The 22,244-nt window shown below is 33.3% G+C and overlaps 1 pseudogene; it reads right to left on the reverse strand.

The window, feature by feature from the left end:
* Positions 1 to 2,675: 2,675 nt before the first annotated feature.
* Positions 2,676 to 18,713, reverse strand: LOC124374286 (annotated as a pseudogene).
* Between the last annotated feature and the right edge of the window lie 3,531 nt (positions 18,714 to 22,244).

Here is a 22,244-nt window from a genome sequence, read left to right on the forward strand (position 1 = left end):
GAAATATGCATTAATAATTTGGGGAACACTTCAAAGAAAAAAAACATTTTCAAGTTACAAATAAGTCATTAATATACAAATGAAATAGATTCAAGATGTGCCATCACTTTAATCCTATGACACATCTTTTCCAGAGGAGAGGGTGATGTAACGACCCAAACCCAATATCAACAATAATTCAAGAAATTATTCTTTATTTGGTTTTATAAAAATTTCGTTCATTGTTAGAATTTAACTAAAGACATAATAATTGTAAAGTGTACAGTACTGTTGAGGTCAGCAGTAAGACTGCTGACAATGCAGAGTCAGCACCTGCGTGTGCTGGGAAGCTAGTCTAGTTCAGGCCTCAGACTCCGTAGACATGTAACTCTCTGTCGCCCTATTAAAAAATTTTCTAAATTCTTTCAATAATGTAATTCCAATACTTTATATCATTCAGAAGTGCTCCTCTCCCCTTTTTAAACCAAATTGTGTGATTTTTATAAAATTAATCATTAATAAACAGTGTTTTTTAAAAATTCCAAACGTTGTTGCACAAACTTTATTTCTTTTTCCGGAATCATCCGGTGGTGGCAGCGGATACCAATTAATCCCCAAATCGGTCACGTTACATTGTTAATTACCATTTTTATTTTTTTTTATAAGCTGTAATGTTTGAACAATTAGAGATAGACAAAAACTTTAAAATGCAGAAAGTGTTTGTTTTAAGAACCTTTTATGAGATGTACCATTCATTATATGTTATTTAAAAACATTAAGTTTTTAGACCATTCAAGTTTGAGCATTTTTCAAAAATTGAAAATCCCAATTGTAGCATTTGCTATGTAGGCAATTTAAAATTTATTTTCTAAATATTGGTTGGAGAAAATATATGCAAAATATATTTTTAGAATTTAAATTAACTGATGTCAAAATATAGGTAAAATAAATAATGTCATGTCTCAAGAAAGGGTCTGCAGATGTAGGAATGGTAACAGTAAGACAGCAGGTTTTTCTGGTAGTCGACTTTGATAACGGGGTTACAACTAAGGTGACAGAATAGAGTTAACAATGAGTCTCTCTGGCCTTGTGATTGGATAGTTGGGACCAATCAAAGGTTGAAGTGATGATAGCTGGTTAGGTGAAGGGGGTTAGTAAAAAACCTCTTACACACACGCATCTCAGTGTCTTTTTGAGTATTATTTTAACGGTTAATTGTTGGTGTTTTTTTATTTTTAATTAACTTATTACTACAAGTCTGTGTGGAATTTTGCATAAGTAGCTCTTTTGTAGTTTGAATTATGATTTTAATATGAGAAAGTCAGTACCAAAACTGTAACTACTTCACCTTGATATATCGATATGCGTTTCTTCTAAAATACACAAGGCTAAAATGAAAAATATATATTTTTATATGCACAGCAATTTTAGAGCAAAAAAAACTGGCACCAACGCCTGCTCTGTATCTGGTAGATACTTTGTTGACTACTCCTGTTCGTATTATATTTATTTTTTTTGCTAAACAATTTACTGTACTGCTACTTATTTTTAAAATTACATGATTGTATTTTGTAATGGGTTACAGTGGGGATTGGAATGAGACCAATTTTGCTTCCTGGACATTTGCAGTTTTTGGAGCACACTCCTTGCAGACTGTTTTCTGAATATTCCAGACACATTAAGTGATTTCTACACTTAACTAACTCATATATTTTTTTATTCTACACTTCTAATCAGTTTTTGCACAGTCAGGTAGCTGAACCTTTTACGCTTTAATGATTAATTTTCACCAGACTTGCTCAGGAACAAGTTTACTTTTTTAGTTGTATATTGAATGGCTTTTCACTGGGAGAAGAGATAACTCAATAGTTTCAATGTTTTTTTTAATGTGTATAATTAGAAAACACAAATAAATAAAATACATATAACTTGGTTTTATAATTATTATGTTAAGTTTTAAAACAAAAATATCAAAACATAGAAAAAGCTCTAAGTTCTTTTGGTATGGTAGTTAACTTATAACTTAAGTTACAACATTTGTAATCTAACATATTGAATTTTCTTGTGAAGCTACTCGGATGCATGTGAATACTTGACATAAATACCGCAGGATTTAAAAAATATTGTAATGTCCAAAAATACAACTAAAGATGAATAACTTACAGAACAGTGTTCTTTTCTTATAACTTAATTTCTTATTAACACTTACAAGGCAAAAAATTTTTCTGCATGTAGTAAACTGAAAATATTTTCAACGCATGTATAATACATCTTATATAATTTTAACTCGTATAAAAGAGTTGCTAAATGTTGATACTGGCTGAAAAACAGCACGTAGCTAACTACGTAACCCACTTATAGCATAACCATGAGAGTTAAGCATTATAAGAGTTAAGAGTAGGGTTATTTTTATTTTACCATCTGCACTTTTGTGATTTTATAGTTGGATTAGTTAAAACTGACTATTCTTTTACCAAACATAAGATTATTTTAGTCACAGACATTGATAATGGAAATTTATGAATAAAAAAATAAAACTTTAGTTACTTTAAAAGTGTTTATGTACACAATTAATGTTTATTTACAAATCTTTACAATAGCTTGTAATTGTAAAAATATAATTTGCAAAAACCTTCTAGTTTGAACTAAGTTCTAACCATTTGTTTTTGTTCTTTATGCCCTCCCCTTTTTTCTCGTCAATTATCCCTTCTCTTCTTCATCAATATCTTCTTGTCCTCTGATGCGGTCTCGCCGTCCCTTCATCATGCTCTGGTACAGTCTACGGTGTTTTTCTTGTTAATCATCTTCTCACGGAGCTTGAACTCCTGATACTCCTCCTCCTCCCGTCTCTGCTCCGCTGGATCCTCCTTCTCCCACCTTTATTCCCACTGCTCACACATCATCCCGGCCCGCTGCAAAAAACACGTTTATAACAAGTTGTTCCTGATAATAGAACAAGATCTTGATCAAACTAGATTTGAAATGCAGCAAACAGCTTTAATAATGTACTCACAGAGCTGTTTTGTTTGTTAATAATATGTTCTGATTAATGGTTTTGAACAGTCGAAAAAGAATTTTGTAAAGCTCAGAATAGTGAAAAATGTGTGAGGTTTACAGACCACTACTTCTTTTGTAATTGCTCTTAGAAATTGAAGATAATGCATGAGAAAATTTAAACAAATCAGTAAATTATTATGAGTTATTTTTTTTGTTAGAGTTATTTTTTTGTTGAGTATATTAAATTTTATTAATATACTTTATAGTATGAAAACTGTTAAACCATTTTATTTATATAAACCAACTTGTTAAGAATTAAAAATAAACAATCAATGTTTTTTCTCCAACATTTTAATAAATTTTACAAAGCTTGTGAAACAATAAATGCATTATTTATTAAAATACATTATTTTACCTAGGACTAATCAAAGATGGATTCTTGAGGCTGTTCGTTAGTTATGCTAAATTCAGACTTGTAACGGTAACACTAAACCACTCAAAAATGACGCTGCCCACCAACAATAGCCCCTCTAATTTATACTATTCTAAAAACTGCAATATAACAAACAATAGTAAACTTCAAAGAAAAAACATAAATAATAAAAATAGCATTCCATAACTGTACAACATCGTTTTAAACTGTGTGTTGTTCCTTCTCGGGTTGTGAATTTTTGTAAATTAAAATCAACGACTGAAAGGGTTTTTCCCTGTCCACTTTTAACACATTGTAACTAAAATCTAAATACAGCCTTAATGTAATACAATAGTCACAACACCATCACTCGGCACGGTACACACTGTACTTTTACACTTGACTAATACACATGCACAACTGAAAAGATGATTTAGTGTCTGCTTTGCTTATTTGCGCCAGTCTTAACACATACCTGTTTATACATGTCACCAGATATACAGCACTAAACTTCCTGCCTCCTACTATAACGGACTGCTGAGTCATCCTTTTTTACCGCTTAAATATTTTGGATTTATGATATTGTGATGATATTACGACATTTATCTGCAATATTTTGTAAAGTTTTATCCTTTGCTGCTCAGTGCGAAAGTGAGGGAATATCATACATTGTCATGTGTGGCTCAAACATCAAAATTCCTACTGAGTCAAAAACGCTTGATCCGTTTGTTTTCTTATGAAGAGAAAATGTAATATTAACAATACAATTTTTGGAGTAAAACGGGTAAATTTTTGTGAATAAGTTCAAGCAACTGTTGAAATTTAATAGTTACATAACAACGCGCCGAACTCTCCATCCTACTTCTTAATGGTGTGTAACACTGCCGAAAACCCCCTTCTCCGGGGTGGAGGGGGGAAGGTATTAAACGGACCACTCCCTTTAACTATGTCGGTAATGTCTCCCCCTACCATCATTTATTGTTTGTCGGTAATGTCTCCCCCTACCATTATTTATTGTTTGTCTTGCTTCTCTTTACAATAAAAACAATCAGCTGAACAATATATATGGATTACAATTTGACATCTACCCTACTTATACTGAAGCAAGCCAAAATTATTAGAAAAAGGCTTATCACAAAAATAACAATTTTAGTCAAAACTACATTTTTCAAGAGCCTATAACACTTTTTTAACTGTATTCAATATGTTGCAAAATATATATGCAAAACATTTCTAAGATGCATGAACACATTCTTTGGAACCATACCTTTGCTTTTCTAAGGGCATCCTTCTCCGTATCTTCCTCATTTTCTTCGTTTTCACCAAAAGATTCTTCATCTTCAGACTCACTCTCAACACCAGAGTTAGCAGTGGCATCCATATTTGTGTCCTCTTCTTCTTTCTCAGACTCTTCTCCACCTTCTAAAACATCAAATATAGTAAAATCAGTACGATGTATGATGTAAGTTCAGTATGACGTGTGTTATTAAAAACGATTACTATCATCATCATTCTGAAATTGTATAAGGATCTTGACAGTTTGACACTAACCAGCTGCAGCGGTGATGAGCGAACGGTCTGGCATCTCCTGCGGGTTATATTCCTCCTTGCGCGAAGGGTCCAATAAAGGGCGAGAGGTGTGGAGGTAACACACAACCGAGCAGATACTTCTCTACAGGCAGTAACTCCCGAGCATTGACACAGTCAAACACCCACTGCGGTTGGACGTAGTACCTGCATCAGACAGAGATTGTTACATACAATAATGAAACACCAATTAATCGTCCTTTGAGAACTAAGGGCCAATCTGCTATCATAAGTATTTTTCATTAAGGATCTGGAGGCTTTGATTATTTGTGTGAAAAAGACCAGTGTACTATTCACAATCAAAGATCTCTGTAAACTCTCTTTGGCCATCATTTTTTATTTTTATTATCATGATTTTACAAATCCAAATCAAACACAAATATTGTTCCCCTATTCCTCTGATGACAGAGAAAATGTTTATCATTTTTGGAATGATTATAAACTTTGTTTCTAAAAAATATTAAACATTTGGACTGGTAGCCTTGAATGTTTACACGCATACCTTGTACCACTAGTGGTAACATCAATCACTCTGTGGGATCTGCTTTGTCTCTAAACAATATTTCCTGTATTGTTTTATGAACTACATATGCTTGCCTACTACAATATTCAATCTATAACTGACCTACCAAACACAACATTGACAAAATCCTAATTACGAGTATTGTAAGAAATGTTACGGTTTTTATTGTAAAGCATTAGTATTATTAACAGAGATAATTTTCACATAGTTTTCTTTGTGCCTGAGTATAGTACTTGTTTTCCACGTTTCTTTTCCATCATAATTTCTCACAAATTCAATTGTCATCTATTCCAAGTTAGTAAAAATATATCAGCTGATGGATCAGAACACTTAAGTGGTAAAAGAAACCAGCTGATTATATTTCATGCTTGTTTACGTTCGTCTTACTTAGTGGATACAATATTTATATATGCATTGCAAGTGATGGTTAGGGAAGAAAACTTTGTGCGATTAGCGATTGTATAAAATGTCACAAGACGAACTTTCAAATGGATTTTTAGTAACAATTTTAACAAACGAAAAAGCAATGAATCTGATGCCAGACTGCTTCAGAGTCTTTTACATCGCTAAAACTATTAAAGTAAATATATGAACACTTTATTGAACTGGCAGTTGGTCTTCTTGTGCCACATCTCAAGATACTGACAAATATTTATTTCCATATAAATATAATGAAGATCAATAAACTAAGGTTTCACCTTTGAGATATACTGGCGTCTCCATAGAGGGCCGGTCAACAATCTGATGTGTGATCGTCTCATCATTCTCATTAAAAGTGGCGCCCACAAACAACTGCTTGTCCCACACAATGGAAACACCTACACCTCCGCACCACAACAGCGCAAGGCGAAGGTCAAGGGCTCCCTGGGTACCTCTCGGTTCAGGAACACCTTCAGACCGTTGAACAGTGTCTTCAACTTCCGCAACTTCTTCTCCGCTTCTACCTTAGCCTCCTCCAGCTTCTCGGGATCATCCGTCTGCATAAATCACATAGATGCAAAATTTTTCTGAATATAACCAAATTAAAACCTGTTACTGTAAATTATAAAAACATAATAGTACATGACTGCATAAAACTGATTTCATTAAATGTTACAATGGCTATTGGCCAGAGTCACCAGCTTTCACAGAAAGTGCTCAACCTTGTTCACGTTCTTTACACACACAAACTCAGTTGGTATAATGTTTCTTTTCTCGGATTTAAATTTATTATTATATTTCATAATAAAAATAACCCTATTTGTAGGTATTGCTTACTTAATCAAATAAAGTAAAAACATTACACTAAATTTAAACAACTAAGTACACTATTCAGATGCAAAACTGATGTCTACATTCCAAAAGCAATGAATTAGGTTAAATATCTGAAGACATAATAATGTTTTGCCAACAATATTTGAACACAGCCAAATCTTTTGAGTTGCTAATACTATATTTGTTTTATAAATAACAATTTGTTGTAAGACATATATAAATCCCAAAAGTTTTTGTTTTTGTTACACAAGTTCTGTAATATTTAATCAATAAATTCAGTTAAATCACTCATTGACAGGTATGTAAAGAAACCAGATTATTTTTATTGTTTTCAAAGTGAAATAACAATTTAGTAAAAGAATTATATGGATGGAGTGTTAACCAGAAAAAGGCACTGAGGTTTATGCAAAAATGTAACATGGTTTGGACTAATTTATTGAAGTGGATAAAATTTAAAAAAAAAAAAGGCCGGTGTTGAAGTTCTAAGTATTAATTTGTCTACAGGGGTGGTTTATGCTCAAATTCATCTAATACGATGAAAGTTTTAGATGGAGTGCCGATGGCCGAGCGGTCTAATACACTGAACTTTGAATCTGAGTTAGAGATAGCACAGGTTCGAATCTTGTCTGTGACCCTTGCACTTTTTATCAGTACCATCGACCTTGTACTGTATCGACTCTCCCCCTTATTCTTTGATAAGATCCTTGCAGAGGCCAGTGGCCCATGAGGACAGGCAGAACAAGGCTTCTAAAAGGGGATCGGTTTCTCCTTTAATTAAAAAAAAGTTCCAGAATCTAAAGTGACTTTTGCAATCACTATCATGAGAAAATTTGCAGTATTCCTTGTAGACAGGTGAATGTGACACCCAGATCCTAAATTTCGGTTCAAAAATGTATGCAATATAAAACAGTGGTTTGTGAACATGTTAACTCCCTTATCCTATAATTGATTCAGAAACATTTGGTACAATAATAACAGTAGTCACCCAGTTTATCCAGCTCGGTTCGGGCTCGATTGTAACATTATATAAACTAAGAAGTAAGTGATAAATTATACTGTTAATCTGTCTAGTGGCAATTGCTTGGCTTGTACTAAAGGTCATAGGGAACACAAAATTGTACAGTAGTTGACACAAGTGGCAACTAGATTAATTTTTTTTTATTTGCCTATCTATCTACATTTTTTCAACAGAAAATTCAATAAAAACACTGGTTGATGGTTAGCAACTGGTAATTTTGTCTACTGCTGATCAGCTGTCGTCCACGAATAGACTTATTTTGATTCGAGATCCAGCTTCAACACATCACTAATCATAATACTGTGAAATTCTAACTTTCCAACCATATTTGAAGCACTTTTATTGGTATCAGAATCAAGTGAAATAGAGCCAACCTATCCCTAGTAAAAAGGCCAGGGTCATAAAAATTCATGCGTAAATCTCACACGTTTTCACCGTAGGTTTACAGTCCTGCGGAAGTATTGTAGTTCTAAATATATCACACTGCCGACAAATATAAAAAGACTGCATCAGAAACTTATTTGCTGTATAAGTTACCAAAGTGAGATTAATTCGTAATCTGAAGAATAAGGACACCAAAAATTTTAGTTTTAAGACAGTTATTGATAGGTGTAATGAAAGTTACAACTTGCTATTTGAATGTTAGATCTTGCAAGTTTTAAATGTCCTAAATTTGAACTAGGTTATTTTTTAAATAGTAAATGTACAGAGAAGTGAAAACTGTAACTCATTTTTTAGAAAGAGTACATCTTTGGTAAAAGGATAACATTTTGGTTTTGCTCAAGTTTTTAATAGGTAACAGTAAGAAAAAGCTGTGAAAACGTGCAACTTTGACATTTTGGACCACCTTTGTGTACAATAATTGAAATAAATTAAAACTTTTTTCATAATAAAAGCATTTAAAATGAGGTACGGCTTGACCTACCTTTACTTTTTCAAATCTTTCATAATGATCCCCCCCCCCACCAAAGAGCCATTTTGGGGGTATTTTTAGGTGTTAATAATTACTTTCCCAAATTATTTGTGTTGAAATACGGGGTATTTCTTTAAAACTAAAAGGTAGGTTTCTCAGTTCAGCTCCTACACATTGCAGATGGGTGGTCTACCTCACCCCTGTATGCAATACAGCTGTGCAATAAGCCATTTTAGAAACATTTGTATCCAGCTGGTGACATATCTAAGTAAAAAGAATATAATTTGGAATTTTTATTTATATGAATATGTGTAGCTACAATACGAAACTGTAGTCAATTTCTGACTGATCTTACCGTTGGAAAGGCCATCAAGTTCCATCTTCATCAGAATTGTCCCTCCGACGTGCCAGAACGATGCCAAGGGCTGGTTGAGGGCTGCAATACGTTCGGACAGGTATGCCTCTTCATCCACCAACTCATTGCCCTTTGCTTCTAAAGCTGAAAAACAGCAATAGTATTGTAAATATCAAACTTATTACATGATCCAATGACCTTTATTGTTGATGATGAAGCTTATATTAGGCTTCTGTTAACTTATTACATATTAAACACATTAAACCAATATTTAACACTTAGAGTGCTAATCCCGTAATTTTACGGAACGGCGAAACTTCCGAAGAATGCTAATCCCGTAGTTTTACGTGGTTGTTGTCATTTCAATTGGTATTATATTACATTGTCCGTATTTAAACGGGTTTTGCCTACTCTACAATGTTATTTGGGTTTTTAGTAACACAAATTCACCGCTAGAAAGCGTCCAGATGTATTGTATGAGCTTAATGACAAAGCAACTTCGGTCGCGTTGTTTACGTGCCGCTAACGTGGACATTCGTTGCAGCCGGCAGTCGATGTCGCAATCATGGCTTCTCGCAGCTTGAACGACGTGTGCGATCAGTGATGTATTAGATAAAGATAATTTTATTGGAGTAGATAGTATTTTTGACGATTCTGACATTGATCCTGATCTAATGGAAGAAGATTAGAACACATACTTCAGGTAAGAATAAGTAAAGTCTATTATCATATAAACATCAGTCTAAAAGTTTTGGTTTATGTTATTGTTTTCGTGAATCAAACTATAATTTGTATTATAATAAATTAACTTTATACAACTAATATTTTATTCTTATGAATAAAATAAAAATATATTCATATTTTGCATAGTATATTAATAATGTTACAGATGCTGAAAACAGTGCTGACAGCGAAAGTGATGCCTACGCATCAATTATGACGGCATAGTTTTTTTGTCAAAAAACTACAAAACATAAAAACATGATTTTTTTATTATTCAAAGGACAGTTTATATTTGTAAATGGGTCATTGTAAATAATTGTATGTATGCTTAGTTTAGTAAGTTAGATAAAAAAAACTGTCGTCAAAAAATAATTTTTTTTTTCAAAAATATATGTTTTTTAAAAAACATTTTTTATGTGTACTTTTTAAAAAAACCACAAAAAAATCTCCACGTTAAAAAGAAAGACGAAAGTAAGCTGAATTAAGGTATGTAAGTATTTTTCTCATACCTTAAATACTTTTTTTTAAATAAATTTTTGAAAACCACCAAAAACGCCCAGCATTCTACAGAGTTACATGTCATTTAGGGCCAGCACTCAAAGTGTTAATACTTTTTATTTTTGTGAGGCCTTTCGATAGCGTGTCTGAACACTTTTGTGATGTGTCTGACGAAGATAGCCTTGCTATCGAAAGGCCTCACAAAAATAAAAAGTAATTAAAATATTTGGTTTAATGTGTTTAAATGTAATAAGACCTTTATTGTAGTTTCAGAACTTAAAATTTTCCAACATTTAACATTAAGTCATTTTAACCATAGTACAGTAATGTAATCAATCCAACAAAATTCTTATAACATTTTAAAAATGTCTTTATGGATTATAAATCAGTACACAAAGAACGAGCTTCTTCATAGTATGTAATTAGTATCTACATGTATAATATAGAAAACTATTCACAATATCAACATACATTTAACCAAATCAGTAAGTTTACTAAAGGTATATTTCTTTCAAATTGAAGTCATTTTCAAAAGCAAATTAATTATGTATGATCTATTTAGTTTTTTCTGTCGTAAGAAAATTAATTATAATAAAGAAATAAAAATAAACAACTTTTTTCTGTCACTATGAGTTGATTCCATGAATGAAACTCACCAGAATAGGAGGCAAATGTCGGTGGATAATACAGAATTCAGGGAATGGTACAGACGGAAGTTCACAAAACCCAGCATGACCGTGTAGAATTGTGTGAACGTTGACATTATACGAAAATCCACCTCTCGTCTGCTCTGGGGCTGGAGGTGAACAGAACAAATATGATTAACAGTGAAACTTAATGAACGGATAGAATCAAGCTAATTTCAAAACGAATTACACTCACCTGGAAAGAAAACTGGTGTGGCATGATCCAAGTGATAGTTTGACCCTTCAACTCCACCTGGAAATAGTAGCCCTTGATGGAGACGAAGACCTTCCGTAGGGCCTTGGCAGCGATGCAGGCATGCATGAACTCTATGGTAAGCCGGCGGCAGAGTACGCTCTGGTCTCGTGGCACTCCGTTGAGGCTGGGGAACATGGCGAATAGGAAACAGAGAGTCAGGCAGTCGTCCAGATCTCGTAGGGCGTCTATGAATGTCGGATACCTGTTGCAACAAGGGGGGTTCATCATTTAGTGGGCAGGAATCGATTTACCTAATGTTCAGATCTATGATCTCATGCCTAAAAATGGTCAAGCAAGCACAATTTCTTATTTAATTTTTCAGCTCAACCACATTTTTGAAATTTTTCAACACTTTCATGAGACTATATTTTCATTATAGAACATTGAACAAGATCTGCAAACATATATACTAGTGTCTCTGTTCTATTATTATACACAGATAAATTTAATTTAGTTATGTTAAAATTATATAGGCGTACATGAATATTTTTGATCATTCAAAACATATAATGACAAAACTATTTACATATGATTTAAAAATATATTGAAATTGTCACTACTGTTATAATCAAACTAACACCAATGATTTAAAAAAAAAAGAATTGCTCTAAAGAGTAACAATCTATTGTCTTACAATATACACTGAATACCATAACACAAATACAGATAAGCAGGTAAAATAGATATTTATTTGTATTCCTTCCTTAAAAACTAAGATATTTTATCATTTTTTGTGGGTAACAAAACCATGACCATTGATTAACACACATTATGCTTTCTGACACACACACATGTATATAGGAACACCACTGATATTGTGTATTAACTATCATTAGTATTCAGAGACGCAATACCATACATAGGTAGATGTGAGTTTAAAGCAACTCGTTGATCATGTGTGCTCCTTTATACAATCCAATAATAGCACATCATAAAAACTTCTTATTTGTTTGCAGTACTTTCCCTCACAAACCAAAAATTTACAGAAGGGATGATGGGAAATATGTTGCTTATGCCACCAAACTTCATTATTGCAAACAGTATACAAAATATATGAATAATTGTTTACAATCACCAAGCACTTCATTAACTTTATGACTTAGTGACATCAAGACCAGAAGAAGTGCACACCTTTTTCAGAGAACTAATTATTACAAGTCTACCATGAATACGACTGTGTGGCACCAATTCTCTATATCCACCCTAACCAGTTTTGATGTGTTAATAATAATAAATAAAAATAAACACTGGAGTTTTATACAACTCATGCTGTTACCTGTGTGAGTTTCATGCTGTAAACTCTTAACACATCTCCGTATGAAACTCATTTTGGGTGCTGAGCAATTTTAGCACCGGAGTAAGTTTAACCCATTGCGGATCACTGACGAGCTGGGCTCGTCACGCAGCGGCCGGGCCTAACGGCACGGTGACGAGCTGAGGTCGCAAAAGCGGTCTGCTTTTAAATTTCCCTCCAAATAGTTCTGTTAATGTCTGATAGATTCGGGGCCATAGCGAATCGTCTTCACTTGTCTACTAAGAGTGTTTAACAACGGTCTACGTTTAGAGTTTTCAAAAGTTTTATAAATATCCTACAGATCGCAGTTGTATGTCGAAGTTGAAAAATCATTCATATGAATTGCTTTTTAGCGCTTCTGATTGGGTGTTTTCCTCAGTTGTTATTATAATACTTTTGAGGTAAGTGACACAACTAAACGACGCAGACGTACATGTTGGTAGGTTTAGTCTAGACAATGGCCCGGATGTTGCTATCGATTCGCCCGAGCCGCTTTATTTAGACTATGAATTCAGACATCATCCCTGCCACCCCCCCGGCACCTTGCTTGCGTGTTATCGTTTCTACATCACGGATACCCCAACAGGCCCATGTTCCATCTGAACGAATACCTTCGCAAGCTGAATTTTCTAAGTATACAATAGCAAGCGATACGATGTGGCGCACCATTGCTGTTCGTGCGGCCGCTTGACCGTGAATTAATTCGCGCCCACTGGTGCCCGCGCGCCAAAACAATACGATCCGCAATGGGTTAATGCGTCTCCGATCGGAGACGTTAGGAGTGGACGTGTTTAATGATAGCTACATATGAGGATTACTACAGTTGTACACTGTCCCGTGGGGGTGATATATATTCTCAGAATGATTCATAATCACGGATTGAACATGCCAATTAATCATAGGCCTACAGTTGACTGGTTTGGTATTTCGGATATAAAGCTTTGACTAAGAATCACAATTTTCTTTCTGCTCACGTCAGATTTTGAGTTTTTTCCTTCAAAGGGGTTAAACTATAAAGATGTGAACAATATTTAATTTTTGTAATACTGTAAAAATTTTCTTTGTTTGCAGCCGGCCATTACCAAAAACTGTTCCCCTCAACTCCTTCCCCTTCCACAAATGGTGGTAGCACGCTGCCAATAAGCCAAATTACCGGTAGCAAAAAAAAGATAAAAAGAGTGAAATATTACTGTAACCTCTCTGAAACTGGAAGCACAGCACAGTATTGAACTCTTTTGTTCACCACAAAACAGAAACATAACACCTAAACAGTCTTTAAAAAAAAAATCTTGAGTTTTCAGCCAGATAAATTCTAGTTGATGGTCGGTAGGAAGGTAAAACAATATGTTCATCGCGTCTGACTGCAGCTGGCATCACCTGTGACCACTAAGTTGAGTGAATGTGGAGCACATGTGAAATACTTGTACAGTGCTTCAGGTTCGGTTTGTTCGAACCGCATAATATGTCCCAGCAGGCAAAAATTAAGCTGTGTGTAGGCTGTAAAACAGTAATGCCACACCGCATTAAAGCGCCAGTGGTCTTAATCAACTTACTTGCATGATGAACTGCATCCTTGTATATAAATTAAGACGTATTTATATCTATAATCTTTAAAAAATATATATATTATTACATGAAATATTGTAATATTTTATACTACATTCTTTAATAACAATCGTAAACAATTCTTTTGACTGCCTTCCTTCAAAGGGTACATCTTAGGCATGTAATAAGTTGATCCTTACTTTATATAATATTCTTTATAATATGAATGTAACAGTACTAAAGATGAAATTTAAATGCTTTCCACTCCACACTTACTAACCTCTCTTTGACTATGTGATCTAACGTCAAATTCGGATGTTTCTTCAATCAAGTGTTTCATTTCACCAAACTTTCTTAAGCTCTTTGCTCTCCCAAGTCGTCGAAAATGAACCTAAAACAACAGATAATTATCAATTTAATCAATAAGCAAATGCTAAACCAGACTATATCACAGTTTAAACCAAACTAAAGCACAGTTAAAAAAACTAACAGGAAGTTCCAGCTATTTTTACACCCTAAGCAAATATTTCACCAATCAACGACACAACCTTAATTTATGATCAGTAATTTGTTTTTAAAATAAAAACATTTTTCTAATAAAACACATAAAAATAACCAGAAAGCAGCATTTTTGACAGTATATTTATTAACTAAGATTAAAAAATAGTAACCTTATGCATCATCATTGCAAAACAGCCTGCCATTTAAAAGTGAAAAGAATTGTTACAATAAGCAGTAGTTACATTTAAATCATTGGAAAGATTTATGTTTAACTTATGTAATTACTAAAGTGTTTCCAATTTATATTTATTATTTTACAAACAATGTTTTTCCTTAAAATGTATTATAACATTTCCTCTGCAAAATATGTAATTTCAAAATATACAATAAATGTAGTTTTGTGTTTTTACATTTTACAAATTTTTAGGCTTTTTGTACAAAGTGTAAAGTGGAGTGTAGGGAATTTTAATTCTTACACACACACACACAAGAATAATTAATATTTTTTTTACTTAACGTTTTATAAAAGTTGTCTTCACTATTTATGTCATCATGTATGTTTTTGCAAATTTGTTAGTTAAAAGATCCAACTATACGAAAAACCACAAGAGAGTGCAGTTGAGGGAGGAGCCTATTTTGCCCGTAACCTTGGAGCGGCCAACGAGAGCTGAGCGACGTTGCCAAACTTGTTCCCCGCTGTAACCACAAGCCCGCGCGAGTCCAGCATTCTTAAAATACTTAACCGTTACACTCGAAAGAAATGTTAGAGCTGTCTTGAATTAATTAACTACGTATTACAAAATGTAATTTTTTACGGTCATTTTAAAAAAAAGTACATCTCTGTAGCTTATTTCCATGTTGAGTTAAATGGATTGAAATAAATTATTGTATTATATTACTCATATACGAAGATCGTAGGATTAAAATCTTTAGCCGAAATATAAATTAAAAAGAAAACATAAAAATACCGCAAAAACGTTAATTTTTTCCGTATTTAACAGTTAGATAATGCCATTATCATTGATATATAATAAGGCATTACATGTGTGCATAGTATAATCATGTTATGTTAAATGGATTTTCAATTTGGTAAGAAAGTTATCAAATACATTTGAAATATATGTTCTTTTCCATAAATATTATTCAGTACATAACGATGGGAATTGTTTGCCGCAACGGTTTTGTTACGCACTTCGGTTCTCATAAATTTATAACCATTTGAAAGCATTTTTTCCTACCTGAACGTTTTCGTGTTTTTAAGTGTTGTTTATTGGTAGCTATTATAAGTGTACCGATTATTTATTTTCTGTGTAGTGTCAATTGTAATATACTTGTTATTGTGATTCCTTATTTGGACAAAATGGAGTGTGATGATGTTTGTTCAAGTGCACAGCCATCCGGAAGTAAGAGTGGTAGCGGATAAACCCTACATAGTGGAGAACGACGTATTATTTACAACGTTTACAACTTTTTCAAAAAACTGTCGTTGACAAATTTTCCGAGAAACTCTAAACTTTAAGCAAAGTGGTAAACTGTGTGCTGAGGCCTGTGGTGTAAGTGAAAAGAACCGTTAACAAAATAAGTAAAGAAGCTAAGCTGGCCGAAGAAGATGGACCTTCATCATCAGAAATTAAGTTTTCAACGCCAGGAAAATAAAGAAGTCGAAAAATCAAAAATAACAGGCTTTGACGACTTTGAAAATAAAAGATGTTTTGAGACGAACTGTCCTTTCGTACTACGACAGAGGGGAATTTCCCACATCAAAAAGAATCACGCAGGATCTCAAACAAAAACTTGATTACAACGGATCGGTAACTTCAACAAATAGATTATTAAGGCATGTTGGTTTCAGGTATAAGAAAACCAATGATGGTAGAAAGTTTTTATTGGAACGAAAATGATATTGTTAGCGGCTCGTTTAAAATTTTTGAGAACTATGCAAGAGCTTAGAGAATCTGGTGATTGTAGGCCCATATATTACCTCGATGAAAAATGGGTTAATGATAACCATACTCGAAAATACATATGGCAGGATACGACTGAGTCTGGTGGACTAAAGGTTCCTCTCTCGGCAAAGGTAGAAGATTAATAATTTGTCATGTCGGTTCGGCAAAAGATGGGTTTTTGCAAGAATGTAAGTGGGTTTTTCGGTCTAAGACATCATCCAGTTCGGACTATCACGATGAAATGAACGCTGAATCGTTTTAGAAAATGGTTTAAAAAAATTGCTATGCATTTTGGAAGAAGGCTCGATCATCGTTTATGGATAATGCTCCCATACCACTCAGTACTCTCGCCGAGAGAAAATTCCAAATTCCATCGTGGAGAAAGGAAGAGATTCAAAATTGGCTGTCTCGAAAAAACATACAATACTGTATGAAAGAAACGAAACCAGAACTTATAATGAGGGTTCTCCCATATAAAACCCAACAAAAAACTTATGAACTCGACGTATTAGCCAATGAAAATGGGACATACAGTTGTCAGGCTCCCTCCTTATCACTGCCAGTACAATCCTTTTGAAATGGTATGGGCTCAAGTGAAGGGAGAGGTAGCACGTAATAATAAGACATTTAAAATAAACCGACGTTGAGAAACTTGTTCATGATGCTCTGGACAAAAGTGACTAAAGAAGACTGGCAATCAAGAGTTCAGCACGCAGAAGCCTTGCAGCAAGCTGGATTTTTGAAAAAGAAATGTATCCGCACAAGTGTTGTAGATCAAATAATTATAAACTTAGCAGACAATTCTGACACGAGTAGCAGTGAGGCAGAAAGTGAAAATGAAGAAGACTCCGAGGTTTTGGCTACGATGTTGCCGCCTGAGAGCGAATAAATAATATACAAGTGCAAAGGTAAGAATATTATTAAGTCAATCATGCTTTTTAACGTATTTCATTTTAAAATAGTAGGTCCTAAAAATTATTTAGTGGAAAATTTGATTATTTCATAATTTAAAAAATATAATTGTTCGATAATTTTAAAATTGATTATCTTGTTATATTGTTTTAATTATTTTTAATCAAGGAACACGTCATGCAGTGTCCAATATAAGCAACATGTATATTTAATTTTGTGTGTGTTTAGTAATCGTTTTAAAATCACTGAAAAGTTGTATGGAAATAAGCAAGTACTTTACTCTGACTAACTGACGGGCACGATTTGTTTGTTTTAATCGATAGTTTCGTTTGTAATAACATTAATAAACTATACAAGTAATTTAAATATAATATAAGCAAACTGTCAACAGCATTTTAAAATATTGTTTTTCAATTATACTGATAAGTTTTTAAATGTTCAGTGTCAGTGTTAGTTGTGACAGCGCAGCGGTTTATCAGCCACAATGCGACCAGCCGTGCGCCGGGCGGCAGGCGGCAGTTGTGTGGCAACGTCGCGCAGGCCAGTCCATTCTATTGGTCGCCGCCAACTGCACTCCTCTGGTGGTTCCTTGTTATAGTAAGGAATCAAAAGATTCCAACAGTAAAATAAAAATATTTATACTGACAGACATACAAAAAAATTAATGTCTGTCATATAAAATCCTTACATTCCTAAAAACTTTTATTTTTGGATATTTTATAAATATTTACTAACTTTATTGAACAGATTAGAAATGATTTTTATTTGATTGAAGGTAATTAATTTCTGCATATTTTCATGCCAAAGAAGCATGTTTTACTGGCCTCATTAATGGGGTGTTTTACTAAGAAAAACACTAGCATAGACCAGTTTTTTTAGTATATCCCCAAAATGACGGTGTGCAATTTCAGGGCATGGTAATTTCTGATTCTGCTCTTAAAAGGGTTTAAAAAAAAGGACAGCTTGACGTGAATAATCTGGTTTGATATTGCTGTTACAGGTTGATATTTTATGTTTTTTCAGGACTGCAGTTCATTTTAGTATAGCTGCCATTAAATAAAGAATTTATTTTCTTGATTTTCAATTCAAACTTTAAGGGAAGTTCTCACATACTATGTATGAAAATGTTTACTAAGGTTATCAGTTACCTTCATATCTCTCAATTTCCAGATTATCGGCTCATGCATTAAAAACTGAATGTCTTTTTTGTGATACAACGTTTGTATGCCTGCTTTTCCCTGTTGGGCACGCTTCCGTACTCTCGGGCTCTCGGAGGGTAGATGCCCTTTGAGAATACATAGTCTCCGGAAAATCCTTTAAAGTCAGCTGGAGTTTCTTCCATCGCTCGAGCTCGAGACATGTACTGTAACTCCTTCTCCTGACTGGTACTGAAAAAGAAATCAAAGTTAAAATATTTATATCTGACGACAAAATTATTAAACTCAGTAAAAATTAAGGCAAAATCAAAAACAGAAATCTATTGACTAGTGAATAGTTTAAAAATATACTTACCCTAAAATAAAATACTATTCATTAATAAAATGAATAGTAACAACAAATGCAGCACCCCTAATATTACAAATTCTAACTGTAAAGAGGGTCACTCATTTATAATTGGCGGTGGACAGTAATAATAAAATAAAATAGCAAATATTTACTATTAACTTACAGTTGGTAATTTATGTAATCAGTAGATAAAAATCACCAAATAATAAATATTTGTGAATCAAAGGAAGAAGGTTTTATTTTGTTGAGCACACAAGATCAAGGTAAGAATTTTAAGAAACTTTTATTCTGTAATAGCCCTACTGATTTCTAGAACCAGAGGTGAAGGAACTGCAACCTTCCGGGGATCTGGAATAGCTCCCAGAAGGGTGAATTTATTCCTATAGCAAGTTTTGAAAATATGGGATCTCAAAACAGTGTTTATATGCACTTTTTAAGTGAAGGGTTTATATTCCCATGCAAACCCTGTTCCAGTATCTTCCAACTCAATTGAGCCTTGGGCCTACTCATAAAACAATCTTCCCCCCTCCTCCCCACTTAATTCTGAACCACCAGGTGAAGTTTTAAGAGTTAGAACGGACAATGATCCAGTGTCCATTCAGGGGTTAACATACTATACAAGGTATCCCATATCAAGTAATCAGTGGAAACTTGATCTTAACGAATATTATATCTGAAAATTGCTTTTTATCCATATGCATTTGTAAATAAAAATGTTTTGATTTTAAAATGCATAATTAGCCTATGATAAGTTATGCTGATCAAGGCTGTATGCTACAATATAAAATCAGAAATCCAATGATCAGCTTGAATGGTCCTGGAAATAGTCCAAGAACATCCCTCCAGGCTTTATGGCACACAGATAATGGATTCTGCTCTACAACTAAAGGTTAGAGACATACAAACTCTGTACTTTAAAGAGGATTTTAAGTGCTTTTCCGATTTAAACAAGGATAAACGTAGAGTTGAGTGGCACCAACTAAAACCACTTTTTAAGATATTCCTGACAACTTTTTTTTACCGGGAATTTTACTGAGGAAAGTATTGAAAAGTACTGAAAAACTAATAAATTGGGTTAGAGTTCCATAAGTGGACACTGGGTTTTTATCAATATTATCTAACAATACTGCTTAATTACACCCATTGATATAATCAACTGATACTACTAATTAACTCACTTGAATTTGGCACTTGTGTCAGGCTGACATGAACTTTTATTCTTAGAATGTCTAAATAAACCAAAAACTTCTTTTACTTTTGGTCAAATCCCCTGATTTCACGCTTTTAATGTTAAATTTTACAGAGAAGAAAAAACTATCGAAAGATGACGTAACAGCTGACGTCAACAGCAATTATTAGGAGGTTAACTTACATCACGATCATAACAAGACCACTTGGTGCTTGTTCCTACGTTATTGAGTTATTTTTCTTCAATGAAATATTACTTCTAGATGAGTTTCACTTTTAATGTTCCATAAATTCGTTATTGGCATTTTCACTAATTGAAACCTTAAATTGTTTTGTTCACGAGGACAATAGCAATCCTAGGTTAATAATATATAACTCATATTTTGCCACTCCGGCTGTTAAGTGCACAGTTACCAAAAACATAGTTGAAGTACCAGGTAGACTTTAATAAGCAGAATACACTCGTTATTCGGTTGTCTTTATTGAATGGTTTGATGTTTTTATCGTAAGGAATAATTCGATATTACAATTTATTTAACTTAACATATGATTTCAACTTATTAGTTAATAATAATTTTAATGTAAACGATAAAACAGCAAGAAGTAACTAATATTTTGAAACTTTGAAAATGGTGATGAATATGACGAAAATATAAGAGATATTTCTCACAAGTGACAAGATTTGTTTAAGTGGCTTCAACTTGTGGGTTTGGCTCTTGGTAACCCATGGGGAGAATTCTTTCCTCCTTTTCACAAAATCAGTTACTCATTGATATCAAGCTGGGAACATTATAAATATTATAAGGTTTCTTTGATATCTAAGTCTAAGCCATAGTTGATTATTGTTGTTTTGTGATGTTAGTGTTAAATTTTAATTTTTAAATTGTAGGCCTAATGTACAAGATTCTTCTTGATACGATAATTTATTAAAGCTTATTGTATACGATTTGTACGTATCAAAGTTGGATAACATATCTAATTGTTCAATAAAAACAACTGAAATAATGAGTGTAGGCCGCTTATTAAAGTCTCCCCGAAGTATCCATAAATTAATTTGGTTTTTTTAATTTTTGGTAAAACAGATACCTAATCAAAAATATCACTGATTTTATTGTTATGTTAATAATATTAATATAAGATATTTATATTCGTGTTGAATGAATAATTTAACATTGAAATAGGCTAGGCAAAAGTAAACTGAATTTTCTACAGGTACCAACTGTTTCATTATCAAACAGGTAAAATCACATCTTCAATTACCTAGCAACTAACACATAAGCACCATAACTATTAAATTATTCAGGACGAAAAGAATACTACCGACAGGGAGAACATTTATTTGAGAGGATCCTGAAAATTAATGACAAATAAACAAAATGCAAAATGTAGCTTAACCACAAATATTATTTACGCACCTAACCTATCTCATCTTATTTGACACAACCCTAAACACTAATCGGCACTACACCTTCTTCTTGCGTTGTGTCCAAATGGGGCCATTGTTGAATTACAGATTAACTTTAGGAGTTTAAAAGTTTACGTTCAAGGTTATATAAAGCGACAACTTATTAAAACTATAAATGGAGGAAATAGAAAATTAAAATTTAAACTTAAAAACCAGCACAATATACACAATAACACATGTCACACGTGTTCATAGTACTCAAATTAAAATGAATTAGGGTTTATTGTTTGGGAAAAGTAAGAAGAAAGAATAACAGGTGATTGGACACATAGAGTCCTGGGTGTGTAAGGCACCAGGCAGTAGACCATTTATTTTGCATATTTCATTGTCACGAATCACAGAACAATAAAAACCATCACAAGCTTAAATCATGGCACGTTGTTTGTGATTGCTTGATGATCTTAAAACAACTATTATATATTAAGATATGAAGGGATCAATTATTATTGATCTTGTTGAAAAAGGCAGCACATACACTATAGAGATGGAATTTAATTTTATTTTATCTTACTCAACGGCATACGTGGCACTCTTACATTATTACGAAAAAACCAACAAAGATGGCCAAGCCGGGATGTGGTATCAAGAATTATAAATAGCTGTGTTTAATTAATATATATCTTAATTACACTAGAAAATGAGTAGCTAACAATCGCATAATAAAGTCCATTAAAAGAAAGCAAGCA

The sequence above is a fragment of the Homalodisca vitripennis genome, unplaced genomic scaffold (assembly GCF_021130785.1).
Source record: "Homalodisca vitripennis isolate AUS2020 unplaced genomic scaffold, UT_GWSS_2.1 ScUCBcl_7741;HRSCAF=15546, whole genome shotgun sequence".
NCBI lineage: Eukaryota > Metazoa > Arthropoda > Insecta > Hemiptera > Cicadellidae > Homalodisca > Homalodisca vitripennis.